General features: G+C 43.9%; 1 pseudogene; it reads left to right on the top strand.

Moving 5' to 3' along the window:
• Window positions 1-10687: 10687 nt before the first annotated feature.
• LOC103109511 (alpha-ketoglutarate dehydrogenase component 4-like) lies at window positions 10688-11312 on the top strand (annotated as a pseudogene).
• The last annotated feature ends 10857 nt before the right edge of the window (window positions 11313-22169 follow it).

Here is a 22169-nt window from a genome sequence, read left to right as displayed (position 1 = left end):
TGGTGCCCTTGTTGTTTTATTGTTGTAGTTATTGTTGTATAGGACAGAGAGAAATGGAGAGAGGAGGGTGATAGAGGGGGAGAGAAAGACAGACACCTGCAGACCTGCCTCACCGTCTGTGAAGCCGGAGGCTTCAAGCTGGATCTTTAAGCTGGTCCTTGCTCTTTGCGCCATGCACCCTTAAGCCGCTGCGCTACCGCCCGGCTCCCTATTTATTTTCTTAATATTTACTTAGGGGTCAGGAGGTGGCTCTCGGTGTGTGAGGTTCTGGCATCACATGGAGCATCTTGGACAGCAAGCACCAGGGGGCGCTCTATGGATGGTGGGGCTTGGGCTCTGTCACTAAGTCTCATCTCTTTGTGTCACAGTCTCTAAATAGGGCAGGGGAGATAGCACAGTGGTTATGTAAACAGACTCTAATGCCTGAGTCTCTGAGATCACAGGTTCAATCCCCAGCACCATCATGAATCAGGGTTCTGGTAAAAAACAATCAAATGCCCAGTATCTAAGTAAAAAGAAGAAAAGAAAAGAAAAAAAGATGGGGTGGTCTGGTAGGTGGTGTAGTGATAAAGCTTTGGACTCTCAAGCACGAGGTCCCGAGTTCGACCCCCAGCAGCACATGTGCCAAAGTGATGTCTGGTTCTTTCTCTCTCCTCCTATCTTTCTCATAAATAAATAAAATCTTAAAACAAAAAAAAAAGATTGGGCCTGGGAGGACATGACAACCTGATTGTGCACGTTTGAGCCCCCTGAGCTCATTCCCTGGTGCTGCAATAAAAAGTAATAACGGTGCTGCGCTGCAGTGTACCCAGGAGAGCATCCAGAGATCCGGGTTCAAGCCCCCAGTCTCCACCAGCAGGTAGGTAGCATCACAGAAGAGGGAGTGGCGCTGCAGGTGTCTCTTCTCCCCCCCACTCCCCATTTTCTCTCAGCAAACTTTGGAAATCATCCAACAAGCAACTGATATCAGACATCTATACAGAATTGATACAGATCTACAAAATAAGGAAAATAACCCAATAAAAACATGGGCCAAAGAACTAAACACAGTTGTTTTTTTTTTTTTTTTAAGGAGACATTAAAAAAACCATAGGATAAGAGGGGTACAACTCCACACAGTTCCCACCACCAGATCTCTGTATCCCTTCCCCTCCCCTGATAGCTTTCCTATTCTTTATCCCTCTGGGAGCATGGACCCAAGGTCATTGTGGGTTGCAGAAGGTGGAGGGTCTGGCTTCTGTAATTGCTTCCCCGCTGAACGTGGACGTTGACAGGTCGATCCATACTCCCAGTCTGCCTCTCTCTTTCCCTAGTAGGGTGGGTCTCTGGGGAAGTGCAGCTCCAGGGCACATTGGTGGGGTCCTCTGTCCAGGGAAGTCTGGTCGGCATCCTGCTGGCATCTGGAACCTGGTGGCTGAGAAGAGAGTTAACATACAAAGCCAAACAAATTGTTGAACAATTATGGGCCTAAAGGCTGGAATAGAACAGATGAAGTCTTGGGGGGGACTCACTGCAGACTATTGTGTACTTTTGCTTTCAGGTATATATTTTGCCCTAGTTTATGGATACGTGTGAACATATGCTCTATCTCAGGGTACCTGGACTATATCTAGGTTTTGGGACTTTGTTAGGAAGTGAACCACCTGGAATGGGATTAGAGAATCCTATGAAAAGAAAGGTCTCACCCGAGTAATGAAGCTTCTTCTTCTAGCATTTGCCCTTCTTCCGTAGCCAGTCAACAGCGTCAGGTTGAGCCTGATGTAAAGTTTCGAGACCTCCTTTGAATCTGGAGAGGTGGCAGTCGTTGACTGTGTGGGTCATAGTCTGTCTGGAGCCGCAGGGGCAGTTCGGGTCGTCTCTGGCTCCCCAGCGATGGAACATAGCGGCGCACCGGCCATGGCCTGTTCGATAGCGATTGAGGAGGACCCAATCATAACGTGCTAGGTCAAAGCCGGGTTGACGCTTGCAGGGGTCTGTGATGAGGTGTTTGTTCTTTACCTCAGCTGACTGCCAACTCTGTTTCCAAGAGTCTGGAACAGAGAATTTCAGTGTAGGCGTAGGGGACCAGATTGGATGACGAGACGTCAAGCATTGGACAGGGTGGGCGAAGATATCCGCGTATATTGGCAGGTCCGGTTGAGCGTAGACGTGGGCAATGAACTTAGATGATGCCGCATCCCGACGAATATCTGGCGGGGCGATGTTGCTAAGAACTGGCAGCCATGGAACCGGGGTGGAACGGATGGTTCCAGAAATTATCCTCATGGAGGAATATAATTTGGAATCGACCAAGTGGACATGGGGGCTACGGAGCCATCCTGGGGCACAGTATTCTGCAGTGGAATAGCATAATGCCAGAGAGGATGATCATAGTGTGGAAGTGCTCGTGCCCCATGAGGAGCTGGCCAGTCTTGCAATGATGTGATTCCTCGCGCCCACCTTTGCTGCAGTTTTTATGAGATGTTCGTGTAATGAAGCTGAAGTGTTGTCATTCCACACCTGAAGTCTCTGGACACAGTCTGAAGTGAAGCATGCTGAGGTGGCACTCGTTGCGTTGATTAGGTTGTGATTGGCAGATGTAATATTATTTGATATGAATTGAGAGAAGCATGCAGGAAAGAGCACCCCACCCTAAGGTTCCAGCACTGGGGTAAGTATAGGCTCTATAGTGGAAATGTGAGGTTCCTGCTGTCTTAGGGTTCAAGAAGACAATGGATAGTTATTGTTATCATCACATTATTTGGTAATTGGGTTAACTTTGAAATGTCCCTATGTTAGTATTTGCTGTACAAAACCCAGCATCTTGTTTTTCTTTTTTTCTTTTTATTATTATTGGGGAATTAATGTTTTACACTCAACAGTAAGTACAATAGTTTGTACATGCATAACATTCTCCAGTTCCCCATATAACAATACAACCCCCACTAGGTCCTCTGTCATCCTTCTTGGACCTGTATTCTCCCCACCCACCCACCCCCACCCCAGAGTCTTTTACTTTGGTGCAATATGCCAATTCCAGTTCAGGTTCTACTTGTGTTTTCTTTTCTGATCTTGTTTTTCAACTACTGCCCAAGAGTGAGATCATCCCATATTCATCCTTCTGTTTCTGACTTATTTCACTTAACATGAATTTTTCAAGGTCCATCCAAGATCGGCTGAAAATGGTGAAGTCACCATTTTTTACAGCTGAGTAGTTTTCCATTGTGTATATAGACCACAAGTTGCTCAGCCACTCATCTGTTGTTGGACACCTGGGTTGCTTCCAGGTTTTGGCTATTACAAATTGTGCTGCCAAGAACATATGTGTACACAGATCTTTTTGGATGGATATGTTGGGTTCCTTAGAATCTATCCCCAGGAGAGGAATTGCAGGATCATAAGGTAGGTCCATTTCTAGCCTTCGGAGAGTTCTCCAGACTGTTTTCCACAGAGGCTGGACCAATTGACATTCCCACCAGCAGTGCAGGAGGGTTCCTTTGACCCCGCACCCTCTCCAGCATTTGCTGCAGTTACCTTTTCTGATGTATGACATTGTGAGTGAAGTGGTATCTTGTTGTTGTCTTGATTTGCATTTCTCTGACAGTCAGAGACTTGGAGCATTTTTTTCATGTGTTTCTCAGCCTTTTGGATCTCTTCTGTGGTGAATATTCTGTCCATGTCCTCTCCCCATTTTTGGATGGGGTTATTTGTTGCCTTGTTGAGTCTGGCAAGCTCTTTATATATGTTGGTTATTAAATTCTTGTCTGATGTATGGCATGTAAAGATCTTCTCCCATTCTGTGAGGGGTCTCTTGGTTTGGGTAGTGGTTTCTTTTGCTGTGAAGAAGCTTTTTAATTTGATGTAGTCCCATAGGTTTATACTTGCCTTAGTCTTTCTTGTAATTGGATTCGTTTCATTGAAGATGTCTTTAAAATATGTGGGGAAAAGAGTTCTGCCAATATTTTCCTCTAAGTATCTGATAGTTTCTGGTCTAACATCCAAGTCCTTGATCCACTTGGAATTTACTTTTGTATTTGGTGAAATACATTGGTTCAGTTTCATTCTTCTGCATGTTTCAACCCATTGTTTCCAACACCATTTGTTGAAGAGACTCTGCTTTCCCCATTTAATTGTCTGGGCCCCTTTGTCAAAGATTAGATGTCCATAGGTGTGGGGGTTCTAGCATCTTGTATATAGCTGTGCCACCGGTTGCTTCTGTTCTCCCTGGTCTAGGCTTTTGAGGGAGTCAACATATCAAAGACTCAGCCTATGTATTAAAAAGACTCAGTCTAAACACACAGTCTTTTAAAAAATATTTATTTGTTCCCTTTTGTTGCCCTTGTTGTCTTATTGTTGTATTTATTATTGTTGTTATTGATGTCGTCATTGTTGGATAGGACAGAGAGAAATGGAGGGAGGAGGGCAAGACAGAGAGCGGGAGAGAAAGATAAGACACCTGTCGACCTGCTTCACTGCCTGTGAAGCGACTCCCCTGCAGATAGGGAGCCAGGGGCTCGAACCAGGATCCTTGTATTGGTCCTTGTGCTTTACGCCACGTGTGCTTAACCCACTGCGCTACTGCCCAACTCCCTAAAATATTTAAAAGTGAAGAAACCTATGCATACTAAGCATTAAGTTAGGTGTTTACATTGAAAAGAAAGCAGTAGGGACTACAACAAACAAAAAACCCTTCTGATTAACAAAGGAAGCCTCAATCAAATGAAAAGCCAATCCATGAAATGAGAGAAAAGGTTTTTTTAAAAAAATATTTACTTATTTCCCCTTTTGTTGCCCTTGTTGTTTTTATTATTGTAGTTATTGTTGTTGTTGTTATTGATGTCATTGGTGGATAAGACAGAGAAATGGAGAGAGGAGGAGAAGACAGAGAGGGAGAGAGAGAGACAGACACCTGCAGACCTGCTTCACCGCCTGTGAAGCGACTTCCCTACAGGTGGGGAGCCAGGGGCTCGAACCAGGATCCTTACTCTGGTCCTTGCGTTTTGCACCATGTGTGCTTAACCCGCTGCGCTACCGCCCGACTCCCTAGAGAAAAAAGGTTTTTAGAACACATATTGAATAATGGGTTGAAATCTAAAACATATAAAACATTGAACTCATGTAACTCAGTAGTATAAATAACCTGTTGAGGGATGTAAGCATCAAACAGGGCCAGCAAAATAGTTCACCTGACTGATGCCACTTTATTACACACAAGATCCTGGTTCCAGCCTGGCCCCACCACACTAGAGGAAGCTTCAGTGCTGTGGTCTATTTCACTCTATCCATAGAAATAAATAATAAAAAGCTGGAGAGTTGGTTCAGGGTAAGCTTACGAAATTCTCAGGGGCTGGGGAGATAGTGTATTGGTTATGAAAAAGACCTTCCAGGTTCTTTATATCTGAAAAAGTCAGTCTGGATCAGCGACATCCTGGTAATACCAAAAATGTATGTGTAATCTAGTAAAGGCCCGCTTATTAAAGAGAGGTCGAGGACCAGAGCACCAACTCCAGAGTATGCAGTGCTGGGGGACAGAGCTCCGGCTCACACGTGCAAGTCTCATACTCACACACTGAGCCACCGTCCCAGCAAGTCCCGTACTCACACGTGCAAGTCCAGTACTCACACACTGAGCCACCGTCCCAGCGCCTGCCAGGTCCAGGTGGCTGTGGAGTCCAGGTTGAGGCTGTGGGCATAGCCTTCCTTTCCCATTGGTCCTGGGCCTCAGTTTCTCCTCTTTGGCATCACGGATGTTATGTGTAAAGATGAGAGACACAGGGTAGACAGGATCAAAGGAGCAGAGGGTGGGAACATCCTTGACAAATACAGCTCAAATGACACCCAGCTCTGCTCCTGTCTGATGTGCCTGCAGGGAGCTCTGTCCATTTCTAAACAGAGATGTCTGTTTGTCCTTTTCTTGACTGCCAGAAAAAAAATGTATATGTATAAAATATCAGTGTATTACACAAAGCAAAAGACTCTGGAAAGGAAGGGGAAGAGATAGGGTGGGAGGGCTTTGGGGTGCTGGTGCACAGAGGGGGAAAGGCCCGAAGCTGGGGGTGAGAGTGTTTTATAGATGCCAGTCACCGGGAGATGAGAGATTGTACCCATCTGTCAACAGCTGCACTGCAAATCATAAACCCGCCAATAAAAAATAATGTGTCATGAGAACCCAGAAGTGTATGCTTTTTTGTTGGTGAGGGAGCAAGGAAGGGGTTTGAGCTGGGCCTTGAGTCCTGCCAGTGTGCCCAAGGGAAGGAAAGGGTGAGAGGGAGAGAGGGTATTCTTGGAAAGGGAGAGAGGGTATTCTTGGAAAGGGAGAGAGGGTATTCTTGGAAACACAGTCGAGTGAGAGGGGAGGCCACACACCCGAGGTTCCTCGCTGGATCCCCAGGGGCATGTACCAGAGTGGTGCTCCAACTTCCCTTTCTTACTCTCTCTTTTAGGAAATAAAATCTTTACTATAAAAAAATCTTTACTTATTTATGAAAGAAGAGAGAACCAGGGAGCACTGCACATTGTAATATCTGTGTTCAACCGGCTGCGCCACCACCCGGCCATTACGAGCTGTTTGCTTTCTTCTCTGTAAACCACTTTGTCTTTTGTCCTGTTCTCTACAAATAATTTGTTGTTGTTGTTGTTGTTTTGTTGGTTGCATGGTGTTTGTTTCCAGAATACTGCTTAGCTCTGGTTTATGGTGGTGTTGGGGATTGAACCTTTTTTTTTTTTTTTTGCAGTTATTATTGTTGTTGTTGGATAGGACAGAGAGAGATGGGGAAGACAGAGGGGGAGAGAAAGACAGACACCTGTAGACCTGCTTCAGCGCCTGTGAAGCGACTCCCCTGCAGGTGGGGAGCTGGGGGCTCAAACCTGAATCCTTACGCTGGTCCTTGCGCTTTGCGCCACCTGCGCTTAACCCACTGCGCTACCACCCGGCTCCCCTCTACAAATAATTAAAAAAATATTTTATATAGGAGAAGAGGTAAAGCACCAGACATCACTCTGGTACATGTGCTGCCAGGGATGGAACTCAGGACCTCATGCTTGAGAGTCCAGTGCTTTATCCACTGTGCTACCTCCTGGGCAACACCTTCTCTCTACTGTTCTTTGGTTTCTGGTTGACATATATGGATTTTTTTTTCTATCAATAGAAGAAAACTGCCCTGAAAGATGTAAATTATTAGTACTCTCAGGTTATCACTTGATTTTGCCTTACAGGTTTTTCAGTAGAGACAAAGTTCATGTGACTTCAGATTTTGTGTTATTTTATTTTTAAAATTTTCTTTATTGGGGGATTAATGTTTTATAGTCAACAGTAAATACAGTAGTTTGTTTATGCATACCATTTTTCAGTTTTTCACATAACAGCACAACCTCCGCTATTATTTACTTATTTTAGAAGAGATAAGAGAGGGAGAGAGGGAGAGAGAAAGCACAGTACTGAAGCTTCCTTTAATGCAGTGGGTTGCTGGCCTTGAACCTGAGTGAGCTATTTGCCAGTCAGAGAAGAGAGAAGGATTCTTTTTTTTTTTTTTTTTTTAACCAGAGCACAGCTCAGCTCCGGCTTATAGTGTTGCTGAAATCTTTGGTGTTTCAGGCATGAAAGGCATTTTGCATAACCATTATGCTGTCTCCCCAGCCTGGACTTTTTAAAAAATATTTTTTATTTAATTTATTTTAATGAGACAGAGAAAGACCAGAGCCTTGCTCAGCTCTGGCTGACAGCGTTGCTAGGGACTGAACCTGGGATGTCAGAGCCTCAGGCATGAAAGTCTTTTGTAGAACCGTTATCCTGTCTTCCCAGAGAGATGAGCAAAAGGCAACTCTATTCCTGGCTGTAGTTTTGTTTTCCGTTTTTTCACATTCACATCTTGTGTCCATCTGGAATTTATTACATAGCAAATACTCTCCCATTTTCTTAGTGCCTTTTGTTGAGAAATTCCCCCTTTTGCAACAGACTTGAAATGTTCCTCTGATCACACAGCACATTCCTTGTGCTGTCAGCTCTGTCGCTAGGTGTTTGTCTCCCAGTGACGTCTGTGTGCCAGTACCTCTCTCTTACTACTACTCCTAATTACTGTAGATTCTTGTTTTTAATATCCGGTAACATTAGTGCCCATTTTTTACTCTTGGTTTTCACAAGCTCCCTGGCTATTCGTTTCTTTAAAAGAAAAATCACTTGGGCCAGAGAAATAGCTCATGTGGACAGTAAACAGCTTTGCCATGTGCATGGCCCAGGTTCAAGGCTGGCCCCCAATGTATTGAAGGAAGTTTCAATGCTGTGGTGTCTCCCTCCCCCTTTATCTGTTTCTGTTTCTGTTTCTTTTCTTTTCTTTTTAAAGAGGAGGGAGTATTTATTCATTTATTTATTTATTAGTGAGAAAGAGAGAGTCAGAGTACCACTCTAGGTGCTGGAGCTGACCTCAAGATTTCATGCTGGAGAGGACAACATTTATCCACTGTGCCATTTCCCATTTCTGACTATTCTTGCTTCTTTTTCGTACAGTGGCCTGGCTGCTGGCACAGTGGCTAGAGCACTGGACTTACAAGCATGAGCTCTTGAGTTCGATTCCTGACATCATATGTTCCAGAGAGAAGTTGTAATTCGTTCTCTCTCTAATCAACAATAATAATAACCTCCTGCAAGGTCCCAAGATGTCAAGTTCAGTTCCCATCACCATCATAAGCCACAGTTGAGCAGTGCTCTGGAAAAACAAACAAAAAATCAAACAGAACAAAACAGAAAAACCCTCTACAGTGGAGAGGTGACTCTGCAGTTTGACTGCATTTGTGGGATCCCAGCTTTGAACCCCACACTGCATAAGGGGGGGGCAAGAAGTGTTCTTGCTCCCCCCTTTCTCTCTCTCTCTCTCTCTCTTAGTAAAGAAAAAGAAACAATAATAATATGCTTAGCAAAAGAAGTAAAGAGAGGAAGGACAACTACCGGATGGCTTGACTCCTCTGTAGAATCTGTAGAATCATCTGTAGGTACCGGTACACACGGACTCCCAGAAGATGAGGGAGACGAAGGAGTAGCAGGAGGAAGAAAGAAGAAGAAACAGCAAACCTTCCTTCCTTCCTTCCTTCCTTTTTTTATATTTATTTCTTTTCCCTTCTGTTGCCCTTGTTTTTTATTGTTGTAGTTATTATTGTTGTTGTTATTAATGTTGTTAGATAGGACAGAGAGAAATGGAGAGAGGAAGGGAAGACAGGGGAAGAGAAAGACAGACACCTGCAGACCTGCTTCACCGCCTGTGAAGCGACTCCCCTGCAGGTGGGGAGCTGGGGGCTCGAACCGGGATCCTCATGCCAGTCCTTGTACTTCGTGCCACGTGTGCTTAACCTGCTGCGCTACCACCCGACTCCCTCTTTCTTTCTCTCTCTCATTTATTTATTTATTTATTCCCTTTTGTTGCCCTTGTTGTTTTATTGTTGTTGTAGTTACTTGTTGATGATTTTGTTTTGTTGGACAGGACAGAGAGAAATGGTGAGAGGAGGGGAAGACAGAGAGGGGGAGAGAAAGACAGACACCTGCAGACCTGCTTCACCGCCTGTGAAGCGAAGGTGGGGAGCCGGGGGCTCGAACTGGGATCCTTACGCCGGTCCTTGTGCTTTGCGCCACCTGCGCTTAACCCGCTGCGCTACCCCCGACTCCCTCTCTCTCTCTTCCTTCCTTCCTTTTCTTTCCTTCTTTCCTTCCTTTCTTTTTTTCTTTCTGTCTTTCTTTCTCTCTTTTTTTAAAAATTTTTAAAAAATATTTATTTATTTTATTTCTTTAATCCCTTTTGTTGCCCTTGTTGTTTTATTGTTGTAGTTATTATTATTGTTGTTGTTGGACAGGACAGAGAGAAATGGAGAGAGGGAGGGGAAGACAGAGAGGAGGAGAGAAAGACAGACACCTGCAGATCTGCTTCACCGCCTGTGAAGCGACTCCCCTGCAGGTGGGGAGCCGGGGTTCAAACCGGGATCCTTATGTCAGTCCTTGTGCTTTGCGCCACCTGCGCTTAACCCGCTGCGCTACAGCCCGACTCCCTCTTTCTTTCTTTCACCAGAGCCCTGCTCATCCCTGGTTTATGGTGCTGGGAATTAAATCTGGGATTTTGGAGCCTCAGGCATGAGAGTCTCTGCATAACCACTATGCTATCTCTCCTGCAAACTATTTCTAAGACTTGTGAGAACTCTGGTGGTCATCTTTAGGAGGTGGGAGGGTGAGGACACAGGATTTTAGTGATGAGTGTGGTTGGCACTATACCCTGTAATTTCACAGTCTGTAACCCACTATTAATCAGAGATATAATAATGATAGTGATGATGATGGTGATGAAACAGTTTGCCCTGGCAGCCAAGAAAACAAAAACAGCTCCTCTAACTCCTCCACCCCCAAAGAAATCCAGGAGCCATTGCTCAGTCAGCGAAGCGTTCGTCAGGCAGCTCAGCACAGTGACTTGCATGCTCACGGACGCACCTCGGAGAGAGTATGGCTTCCACACCAGAGCACCACCAGGAAGCCACGGTGGCGGTCTAGTGAGTCACAGAGACCTGTTGGTTCGCCAGTACACATGTAATTTAGTCAGTGTACAATCACACTATGTCCAAAAGATGGATAGTCATTAACACACACACACACACACACACACACACACATACACACACACACTCACGACTTTCTTGATAACAAAATATGCCATCTATCATCTGAGCCCTGGGCGAATCTGTCTTATCTTTGAGGGGCAGTGTGGTGAGGAGCCGCCACACAAGGTTGGTTAAATAGCAAGTTGATTAACATAACATCCCTCTCACGCCATTGCCAGAAATGCTTTTGTCCTGGGGCCAGGGGTGTGGCTCAGTGGTAGAGCACCAGATTTGATGGCTGAGGCCGTGAGTTTGACCCCTGGTGCTGCATGTGATGGAGCCCTCTGTGTCACTTGCTTGTTAAGTCACCAGTTTATTATTATTATTATTTTAAAAGGTTTTTGGTTATCACTGCCGCCCTTGCGAGCGCTGGAAGCTGCCCCTTTTCAGGGGGTCATGATAGGCAGCAAGATTGCGTCTGCCAGCCGGGTCGTTCAGGTAGTCAAGCCACGTACTCCATTAATAAGGTTTCCTGATAGAAGAGACAATCCTAAACCCAACGTGTCAGAAGTTTTAGGAGCAGCGGGACTGCCAGCTCACTCTTCAGTTTCACAGCATCTAAGGGAAGTAAAACATGTGACTGGTTGATGCATCAGGGCCCACCAGACACCGCAGAAATACTAAAAACATGAGCTCAGAAATACAGAAGGAAACTTGTGTCTCAAGAAGAAATGGATTATATCCAATGTGGAGGCCCACAATAATCAGTGACACTGTGGCCGCTGTTTGTCATCAGACAAAAGAACAGTCTATCATAAAGGACTTCCAAAATGACAAATTGTACATTAAGCAGCTTTAATAAATATTCTGTAAAAAGGAAACATAGGAAATTGAGAAGGGCACTTGCACCTCTAATTTATGCATCTTGCTCAGCTTATCCACAAGCTTACCTAATTGTTTATGTACTTCCTACTTATTAAAGTGTGCATTTATAAATGTTAGCCTATTCATTGGCTTTTGATTATCAAGTATTACCTATGTGGCTCTATGAAGAGCACCCAATGCCTAGCATAGATTTCCCGCTTTTCTTTCAGTTTCTATTTCAACATTTATGAGGTTTATCTTGTAATTATCACTATTTTGGGAAAGTGATTTTCTTAGAATTTAGTGAGGATCATTGAAGTTGTTCATAATTTTCTCAACAAATTTTTTTCATTTACAAAGTATAACTGATAAGTGGATCTTACTACAAGCAATAAAAAATATATAGCCAAAGTAAAATAAATGACTTTGTGGTATTAAAAAAAATAAAAGGTTTTTTTATATTTATTTATTTCCTTTTGTTGCCCTGTCATTTTATTGTTGTAGTTATTATTGTTGTTGTTATTGACGTCATTGTTGTTGGATAGGACAGAGAAATGGAGAGAGGAGGGGAAGATGGGGAGAGAAAGACAGACACCTGCAGACCTGCTTCACTGCCTGTGAAGCGACTCCCCTGCAGGTAGGGAGCCGGGGTTTGAACCGGGATCCTTAGGCCGGTCCTTGTGCTTTGTGCCACGTGCGCTTAACCCGCTGCGCTACCACCCGACTCCCACCAGTTTATTGTTTTCAAAGATTTATCTATCAGTGGCCCAGTAGGGGTGCAGTGGTTAGAGTTTTCTGTCATCACCACCAGCATCATTGAGACAGAGGCAAAGGGAGAGTGAAAGAGGCCACAGCAGAGAAATTTCCTTCAGTGGGGTGGGGTTGGGCTGGAACCTGGGTTGAACCCAGGTTCAAAAACAGCAACACACTATCTAAGTGCTACCTGGTGTTGTCTCAGTGGGATTCATTGGTTACAACCATGACCCAGAATGATACATTATGAAGTAGTCTGCCCTTGAGGCTGGGGCTGTCTCCTTTCTGTTCAAATCTTTTGTCTTTGTGTTTTATTTTATTTTATTTTATTTTTTATTGACACCAGGGTTATCAGCTGGGGCTCAGTGCAGGAACTACAACTCAGTGGCTCCTGGTAGCCTTTAGTTTTTCCTGTTAAATTAATTAATTAAGTATTATTATTATTATTTTTGCCTCCAGGGTTATTACTGGGGCTCAGTGCCTGCACTACCAACCCACTACTCCTGGAGGCCATTTTTTCTTTCTTTCTCCCTTTCTTTTCTTTTCTTTCTTTTTTAAAAAAGTTTTATTTATTTATTCATGAGAAACAATAGGAGAGAGAGAAAGAACCAGACATCACTCTGATACATGTGCTGCCAGGGATTGAACTTGGGACCTCATGTTTGAGAGTCCAAAGCCTTATCCACTACGCCACCTCCCAGACCACTCTTTCTCTCTCTTTTTTTTTTTCTCTCTCTCTCTCCCTTCTTTCCTTCCTTCCTTCCTTTCTTTCTTTCACCAGAGCCCTGCTCATCCCTGGTTTATGGTGCTGGGAATTAAATCTGGGATTTCGGAGCCTCAGGCATGAGAGTCTCTGCATAACCACTTTGCTATCTCTCCTGCAAACTATTTCTAAGACTCATGAGAATTATGGTGGTTATTTTATTTTATTTTTTATTAACACCAGGGTTATCAGCTGGGGCTCAGTGCAGAAACTACAAATCACTGGTTTCTGGTAGTCATTTTTTCTTTTTATTTTATTTAATTAATTAATTAATTTTTATTTATTTAGCTTTTGCCTCCAGGGTTATCGCTGGGCCTCGGTGCTTGCACTACAAGTCCACTGCTCCTGGAGGCCAGTTTTTCCATTTTGTTGCCCTTGTTGTAGTTGTTACTGTTGTTATAGCTATTGTTGTTGTTGGCTAGGACAGAGAGAAATTGAGAGAGAGAGAGATGGGGAAGACAGAGAAGAGGAGAGAAAGATAGACACCTGCAGACCTGCTTTACTGCGTGTGGAGCTAAACCCCTGCAGATGGGGAGCCGGGGGCTCAAATGGGATCCTGACTGCCGGCCTTTGTGCTTTGCACCATGTATGCTTAACCTGCTGCTCTACTGCTGAGCCCCCTCTATTTTATTTTTTGACAGGCCAGAGAGAAACTGAGAGGGAAGGGGAGATGGAAAGCTCTCTCAGCTCTGGTATCTGGTGGCGCTGGGTATTGCACCTGGGAAGCTGATGCCTCAGGCATGAGTAACTGGTGTGATGCCACTTGTGCTATGTCCCCAGGTCTGGCTCTACTGTCTTATGCCCAGGAGGGCATGGTGTCCAGTGTATATGCCAGGTGGTCAGGTCCCACTCGATGAACAGATTAACACGGACAGTAACACACACACTAGGAGTTGACTGGCTTGTTGAAGTGGTTGGGACAGTGAGGGCCACCTGGGTTGAGCCACCGAGATTTGAGCAGAGGTGTGGCCTTGGCCAGCACTCCGGAGCCTTTTGCTATCCAGGGCCCTGCTTCCATGAGGTGGCCAGGAAAGACACCTGCAACTCCCCTCCTGGCACTGTTCCTCCAGCCACAGGACCTTTGCATATGCTGTTCTTCCTGCTAGGAATCCCCTCCTCCACCCCTCAGGCCTAGTGAACACCTACTAGTCTATGCAGACTTAACTGCCTGAACCCACTCCCCTTCAGTGGACACTAGGGAGCCCTTCCTCCAGGATGCCCTCCTCCCAAAGGACAAGGTTTAGTCCGGGCTGAACATGGAGATGTTGAATGATGTGGTCCAGGAGGCGGTGCTGTGGGTAGGACACAGTACCTGTGAGTGTGAGGTTCCAAGTCCCGCGGCATCACAGCCGCCACAGTGACGCTCTGGTTCTCTTTCTCTTGTTAATAAATGAAGGGGGGGGGCTGTTCAGGGAGCAGCACAAGGATCCTAGTTGGAGCCCTGGCTCCCCACCTGCAGGGAAGTCCCTTCACAGGCGGTGAAGCAGGTCTGCAGGTGTCTTTCTCTTTCCCCCTCTCTGTCTTCCCTCCCCTCTCAGTTTCTTTCTGTCCTATCCAACAACAACAACAAATGGAAAAAAATGGCCTCCAGGAGCAGTGGATTCGCAGTGCAGGCACTGAGCCCCAGTGATAATCCTGGAGGCAAAAAAAAAAAAAAAAAGGAAATAAATCATGCCCAGGAGCTGGCCCAATGGATAAAGGATTGGATTCTCTTGTATAGAGTCCAGAGTTTGGTCCTTGGCATAACATATGCCAGGTTGAAGCTCTGCTTCTCTCTCACAGTAACAAATAAATGGAAATAAATAAATAAATCTTTTTTTTTTTTTTTCTTTTTTTTTTTTTTTTATTAATTAACAAAACCATAGGGTAGGAGGGGTACAACTCCACACAATTCCCACCGCCCAATCTCCATATCCCACCCCCTCCCCCGATAGCTTTCCCATTCTCTATCCCTCTGGGAGCATGGACCCAGGGTCATTGAGGGTTGCAGAAGGTAGAAGGTCTGGCTTCTGTAATTGCTTCCTCGATGAACATGGGCGTTGACTGGTCGGTCCACACTCCCAGTCTGCCTCTCTCTTTCCCTAGTAGGATGGGTCTCTGGGGAAGCTGAGCTCCAGGACACATTGGTGGTGTCTTCAATCCAGGGAAGTCTGGATGGCATCCTGATGACACCTGGAACCTGGTGACTGAAAAGAGAGTTAACATACAAAGCCAAACAAATTGTTGAGCAATCATGGACCCAAAGCTTGGAAAAGTGGAGAGGAAGTATTAGGGAGGTACTCACTGCAAACTCTAGTATACTTCTGCTTTCTTACTTTGGTGCCATACTCCAAACTCAGTCAATTTCTGCTTTGCGTTTCTACTTCTTTTTTTTTTTTACATGCATAACATTCCCCAGATTCCCATTTAGTAATACAACCCCCACTATTTCATTCATCATTTTTCATGGACCTGTATTCTCCCCACCCACCCACCCACCCCAGAGTCTTTTACTTTGGTGTAATACTCCAATTCCATTTCAGGTTCGACTTGTGTTTTCTTTTCTAATCTTGTTTTTCAACTACGGCCTGAGAGTGAGATCATCCCATATTCATCCTTCTGTTTCTGACTTATTTCACTCAACATGATTTTTTCAAGGTCCATCCAAGATCGGCTGAAAACGGTGAAGTCACCATTTTTTACAGCTGAGTAGTATTCCATTGTGTATATATACCACAACTTGCTCAGCCACTCATCTGTTGTTGGACACCTGGGTTGCTTCCAGGTTTTGGCTATTACAAATTGTGCTGCCAAGAACATATGTGTACACAGATCTTTTTGGATGGATGTGTTGGGTTCCTTAGGATATATCCCCAGGAGGGGAATTGCAGGGTCATAGGGTAGGTCCATTTCTAGCCTTCTGAGAGTTCTCCAGACTGTTCTCCACAGAGGTTGGACCAATTGACATTCCCACCAGCAGTGCAGGAGGGTTCCTTTGACCCCACACCCTCTCCAGCATTTGCTGCTGTTACCTTTTCTGATGTGTGACATTCTCACAGGAGTGAAGTGATATCTCATTGTTGTCTTGATTTGCATTTCTCTGACAATCAGAGACTTGGAGCATTTTTTCATGTGTTTCTTGGCCTTTTGGATCTCTTCTGTGGTGAATATTCTGTCCAATTCCTCCCCCCATTTTTGGATGGGGTTATTTGTTGTCTTGTTGTTGAGTCTGGTAAGCTCTTTATATATGTTGGTTATTAAACTCTTATCTGATGTATGGCATGTAAAGATCTTCTCCCATTCTGTGAGGGGTCTCTTGATTTGGGTAGTGGTTTCTTTTGCTGTGAAGAAGCTTTTTAATTTGATGTAGTCCCATAGGTTTATACTTGCCTTAGTCTTCCTTGTAATTGGATTCGTTTCATTGAAAATGTCTTTAAAATTTATGCGGAAAAAAGTTCTTCCAATATTTTCCTCTAAGTATCTGATAGTTTCTGGTCTAACATCCAAGTCCTTGATCCACTTGGAATTTACTTTTGTATTTGGTGAAATACAGTGATTCAGCTTCATTCTTCTGCATGTTTCAACCCATTGTTTCCAACACCATTTGTTGAAGAGACTCTGCTTTCCCCATGTAATAGTCTGGGCCCCTTTGTCAAAGATTAGATGTCCATAGGTGTGGGGCCTCATTTCTGGGCTCTCAATTCTATTCCACTGGTCAGTGTGTCTGTTCATGTTCCAGTACCAAACAGTTTTGATGACAATGGCCCTATAGTATAGTTTGAGATCTGGCAGTGTGATGCCTCCGGTTCTGTTCTTTTTTCTCAAGATTGTTTTGGCAATTCTAGGTCTTTTCTGGTTCCAGATAAACATTTGTAGCATTTGTTCTATTCTCCTAAAAAATGTGCTTGGGATCTTGATGGGGATAGCATTAAATTTGTAGATGGCTCTGGGTAATATATTCATTTTGATGATGTTAATTCTTCCAACCCATGAGCATGGAATATCTTTCCACTTCTTTGTGTCTTTTTCAATTTCTTTGAGTAGTGACTCATAATTTTCAGTATACAAGTCTTTCACTTCTTTGGTTAGGTTTATTCCTAGATATTTTATTGTTTTTGTTGCTATAGAAAAAGGAACTGATTTCTGGATTTCAATTTCTTCTAACTTAGTGTTTGCATACAGGAATGCCACTGACTTTTGAATGTTAATTTTATAGCCTGACACATTACTGTATTGCCTGATGATTTCCAAAAGCTTCTTGCTAGATTCCTTAGGTTTTTCCATGTATACTATCATGTCATCTGCAAATAAGGAGAGTTTGACTTCTTCTCTTCCAATCTGTATGCCTTTAATTCCTTGCTCCTGCCTGATTGCTATGGCAAGAACTTCCAACACTATGTTGAATAGTAATGGTGATAGTGGGCAGCCCTGTCTAGTACCTGATCTGAGGGGAAATGCTTCCAGTTTTTCACCATTGAGTATGATGTTGGCTGTAGGTTTGCTATATATAGACTCCACTATCTTCAGGAATTTTCCATCTATTCCTATTTTTTGTAGTGTTTTGATCATAAAGGGATGTTGTATTTTGTCAAAGGCTTTCTCTGCATCTATTGATATGACCATGTGGTTTTTGGTCTTGCTTTTGTTGATGTGGTGGATCACATTGATTGATTTACGTATATTAAACCAACCTTGCATGCCTGGGATAAACCCCACTTGGTCATGATGAACAATTTTTTTGATATACTGCTGTATCCGGTTGGCTAGAATTTTGTTCAATATTTTCGCATCTATGTTCATTAGAGATATTGGTCTGTAGTTTTCTTTTTTGGTTGTGTCCCTGTCTGCTTTTGGTATCAGGGTGATGTTGGCTTCATAGAAGCTGGCAGGGAGTATTCCAGTGTCTTCAATCTTCTGGAAGACTTTTAAAAGTAGAGGTATTAGTTCTTCTTTGAAGGTTTTGTAGAATTCATTTGTAAAACCATCTGGTCCAGGACTTTTATTTTTGGGAAGATTTTTGATAACTGTTTCAATTTCATTAGCTGTGATGGGCCTGTTCATGTTATCCACTTCCTCTTTACTTAGTTTTGGAAGTTGGTAGGTATCTAGGAAATCATTCATTTCTTGCAGGTTCTCTAGCTTGGTGGCATATAGTTGTTCATAGAAGCCTCGCATGATATGTTGAATTTCTGCAGTGTCTGTTGTGATTTCTCCTCTTTTATTTACTATCCGATTTATTTGGGTCTTCTCCTTTTTTTGTTTTGTGAGTCTGGCTAAAGGTTTGTCGATTTTGTTTACTCTTTCGAAGAACCAACATTTACTTTCATTGATCTTTTGTATGGTTTTCCTATTCTCAATGTTATTTATTTCTGCCCTAACTTTAGTAATTTCTGTCCTTCTGGTTGCTTTAGGATTCCTTTGTTGTTCTTCTTCTAGGTCTTTAAGATGTGCAATCAGGCTGTTTATTTGTGCCTTTTCTTGTTTCCTAATGTGTGCTTGTATAGCTATGAACTTCCCTCTTAGGACTGCTTTAGCTGTGTCCCAAATATTTTGATAGCTTGTGTCTTCATTTTCATTGAACTCTCGAAACATTTTGATTTCTTCCTTGATTTCCTCTTTGACCCAGAAGTTGTTAAGAAGTGTACTGTTGAGCTTCCACATTTTCGCACTGTTTCTAATCTTTTGTTGATTGTTAAGTGTTAGTTTAATTCCACTGTGGTCTGAGAAGATGCTTGGGATGATTTCAGTGCTCTTGAATAGGCTGATGCTGTCTTTGTGGCCTAACATATGGTCTATCCTTGAGAATGATCCATGTGGATTTGAGTAAAATGTGTATTCCAGTTTCTTGGGATGAATGACTCTGAAAATGTCCAATAGTTCTAGTTTATCTATCTCTTCATTTAGCTCCCTTATGTCTTTATTGATTTTCTGCCTGGATGATCTGTCAAGTTGAGATAGAGGGGTGTTGAAGTCCCCTACTATGATTGTGTTACTGTTGAAATATTGCTGTAGCTCTTTCAGTAGAAGTTTGATGTATTTAGATGGCTTCTCATTGGGTGCATAGATATTAATAATTGTTAAGTCCTCTTGATTGACTGATCCTCTGAGCAGTAAGTAGTGTCCATTCCTATCTTTTTTAATCTTATCTATTTTAAAGTCTATAATGTCAGATATGAGAATAGCTGTTCCTGCCCTTTTTTGTGGGCCATTGGCTTGAATGATAGTTTTCCATCCTTTCACTTTAAGTCTGTGTTTGTCTTGTTGCGTTAGGTGAGTTTCCTGTAGACAACATATTGTTGGGTTGTGTTTTCTGATCCATCTTCCTACTCTGTGTCTTTTAATAGGTGAATTCAGTCCATTGACATTTATTGATATCAAAGATTGAAGATATTTTAACGCCATTCTTGTAGAGTTTTAGAGTGTTTTGATATATGTTCTATTTGTGGTGGTCTGGTTGTTTATAGGAGACCTTTCAGAAATTCTTTCAAGGCAGGCTTGGTGATGGTTGCTTCCTTCAACTGTTGCTTGTCTGAGAAGGTTTTGATGCTTCCATCTAGTCTGAATGACAATCTAGCAGGATATAGTATTCTTGGCTGAAAGCCTTTCTCATTGAGCACTCGATAGATATCTTGCCATTCTCTTCTGGCCTGTAGTGTTTGTATGGAGAAGTCTGCTGCTAATCTTATGGGTTTTCCTTTGTAGGTGACTCTTTGTTTTTCTCTTGCAGCCTTGAGGATCCTTTCTTTATCCTTATTCCTTTCCAATCTAAGTATGACATGTCTTGGTGTCTTTAGGTCTGGGTTAATTCTGTTTGGGACCCTCTGGGCTTCTTGAATCTTTATGTCTTTGGTGTTGTCTAGACTAGAGAAATTTTCAGCTATTATGGCCTGGAGAATGCTTTCTTCCTCCCCTTCTCTTTCTTCCTCTGGTAAGCCAATAATGCGTATATTGTTTCTTTTGAAGTCATCCCATAGGACTCTGTTGTTGTTTTCAGCATCTCTTAATCTCTTTTTGAGATCTCTTACTTCTTTTTTAGTTGTCTCTAATTCATCCTCAATCTTGCTAATTCTGTCTTCAGCCTCATTGATTCTATTCTCTCTGCCCTCTACTGCTTTCTGGAGTTCATCTATTTTGTTGCCCTGCTCTGATACTGTTTTAGCTTGTTCAGTTAGTTGCCTTCTTAGCTCAGCGATTTCAGCTTTCAGCTCTCTAATAACCATGAGATTATTAGAATTTTCTTCCATATTCTCATTTGTTGTTCCTGCATTTCTGATTACAATTTTTTCAAATTCTTTACTCACTCCTGTTATTATTTCCTTAGCTAATGTTTGGATGTTGAACTCGTTGTTTTGTGCTTCACCCTCTGGAGGACTTTTAGCTGGACTCTTGTCCTGGTTCGAGTCTCCAATATTTTTTCTTGTTGTTTTAACCATTTTATATAAGTTAACAGTTTTTTCAATCCCTGAGTTGGAGTTCAGTGGTGTAAAAGCCTTTTTTTTTTCCCCCTGTATGCTATGGGAGCCTGAGGGCTTTTAAACTATCAATAGGCTTCTTGGCTTAATCACTGACTCCTGACCAAGAGATAAAGCAGGGTGTGGCAGAGATACTCCAGTGGTTATGCAAAGAGACTTTCACAGCCCCTCAGCTATGCCACCGAGAGGCATAGGTCTTCTCCTGAGTTTCCCGGTCAGATCTCTGTACCCTGGTGTCCCTCCCTGTTTCTGCTCCAGACTCTGAGGGCAGTAGCAATGGAGACTCAGAGTTGTACTTGGTGAGTCTCTGGGGAGCCTCCTCCTCCCTTCAGCTGTCCCCTTGTTGTGGAGCAGACTGGAGGTGGTGTCTCCACTGACAAACTGTCGAACTAAGCAGCCACTTAATCTCTCCTTAGGCCCCTCTCTCCTCTCTGTCACCAGCCACGCGTGTTTGTACTCACGGGTGATTTACTGGGTTCCTGTGGTCATTCTAGTCCTGTCCTGTTTTGGTCCGGGTGGTCTCCTCTGGTATTCCTAGTTGATCCGGGAGAGGAGAGGAGAGGAGAGGAGAGAAAGCGATCTGCTGCTCGTAGCTCCGCCTCCGGAAGTCCCTAAATAAATCTTTTTAAAAGATAAATACTGGGAGCTGGGCAGTAGCACAGTGGGTTAAGCACACGTGACGCAAAGCACAAGGACCAAGCGTAAGGATCCCAGTTTGAGCTCCCGGCTCCCCACCTGCACGGGGTCCCTTCACAAGCGGTGAAGCAGGTCTGCAGGCGTCTGTCTCTCTCTCCCCCTCTCTGTCTTCCCCTGTTGGGAAATTGTGAGGATGTGGTTGAGCCTGGCAGGGCTCGACCTGAGGAGTGCGTCTATCCCGTTAGTCTCTCTCTACTGAGAGGTTGAACAAGGAGGGACAGGAGTAACCCCAAAGGTTTGCCTCGTCTTATCAGACTCCCTGCCTCACAAAGCACCCCCGCATTCCTGATACTACGGCCATTAGATAAAAAGAAAGGGAGAGATGTCGGGAAATTTTGAGGAGCCTCACAACTTCCCGACATTCTCCTCCCCTCTTGATTTCTCTTTCTTATCCAACAACAGTAGCAATAACAACAATAACAAAGGCAACAAAAATGGGGAAAAAATGGCCTTCAGGAGCAGTGGCTTCATGGTTCAGGCACCGATCCCCAGCGATACCCCCTGAAGGCAAATAAATAAATAAATAACCTAAAGAGAAGAGAGAGAGAGAGAGAGAGAGAGAGAGAGAGACAGACATGCTGAACAGTGACTCAGCAGCCCCAGCAGCATGGGGTCAGACTAGTCCCGGTTTTATTTATTTAGTTTTTTGTTTGTTTGTTTGTTTGTTTTAACCACAGCACTGCTCAGCTCTGGCTTATGGTGGTGTGGGGGATTGAACCTGGGACTTGAGAGCCTCAGGCATGAAAGTCTCTTTGCATAGTCTCTTTGCTATACCCCCATCCCTATTTAGTTAGTTTTTGTTGGGGGTGGGGAGGTGATGGTCCTAACACTTAGAAGAGCCACACACTGGTTTCCCCCAACAAAATTGGCTCCAGGCACCTTCTAGTTGTATCAATTGGAGGGTTGGCATCCCCAAGGGTGGTGTCCCCAAGGGTGGCCCTGTGTGCCCCTCCAAGCCCCCCCCCCCACGCCTCTCCAGCTTCTAGCTGCATGAGAGGCAGAATCTCAGGGTCCCCTTTTGGGCTGGGTCCCGGGCATGCTCTGCGCCCCCCCCTCCCGTGAGGCGTGGGGCTGGGGCTGGGGCTGGGAGGGAG

Source organism: Erinaceus europaeus, chromosome 17, assembly GCF_950295315.1.
Source record: "Erinaceus europaeus chromosome 17, mEriEur2.1, whole genome shotgun sequence".
Classification (NCBI taxonomy): domain Eukaryota; kingdom Metazoa; phylum Chordata; class Mammalia; order Eulipotyphla; family Erinaceidae; genus Erinaceus; species Erinaceus europaeus.
The sequence above is the reverse complement of the archived record's forward strand: the minus strand, read 5'-3'. Positions and strand labels throughout refer to the sequence as shown.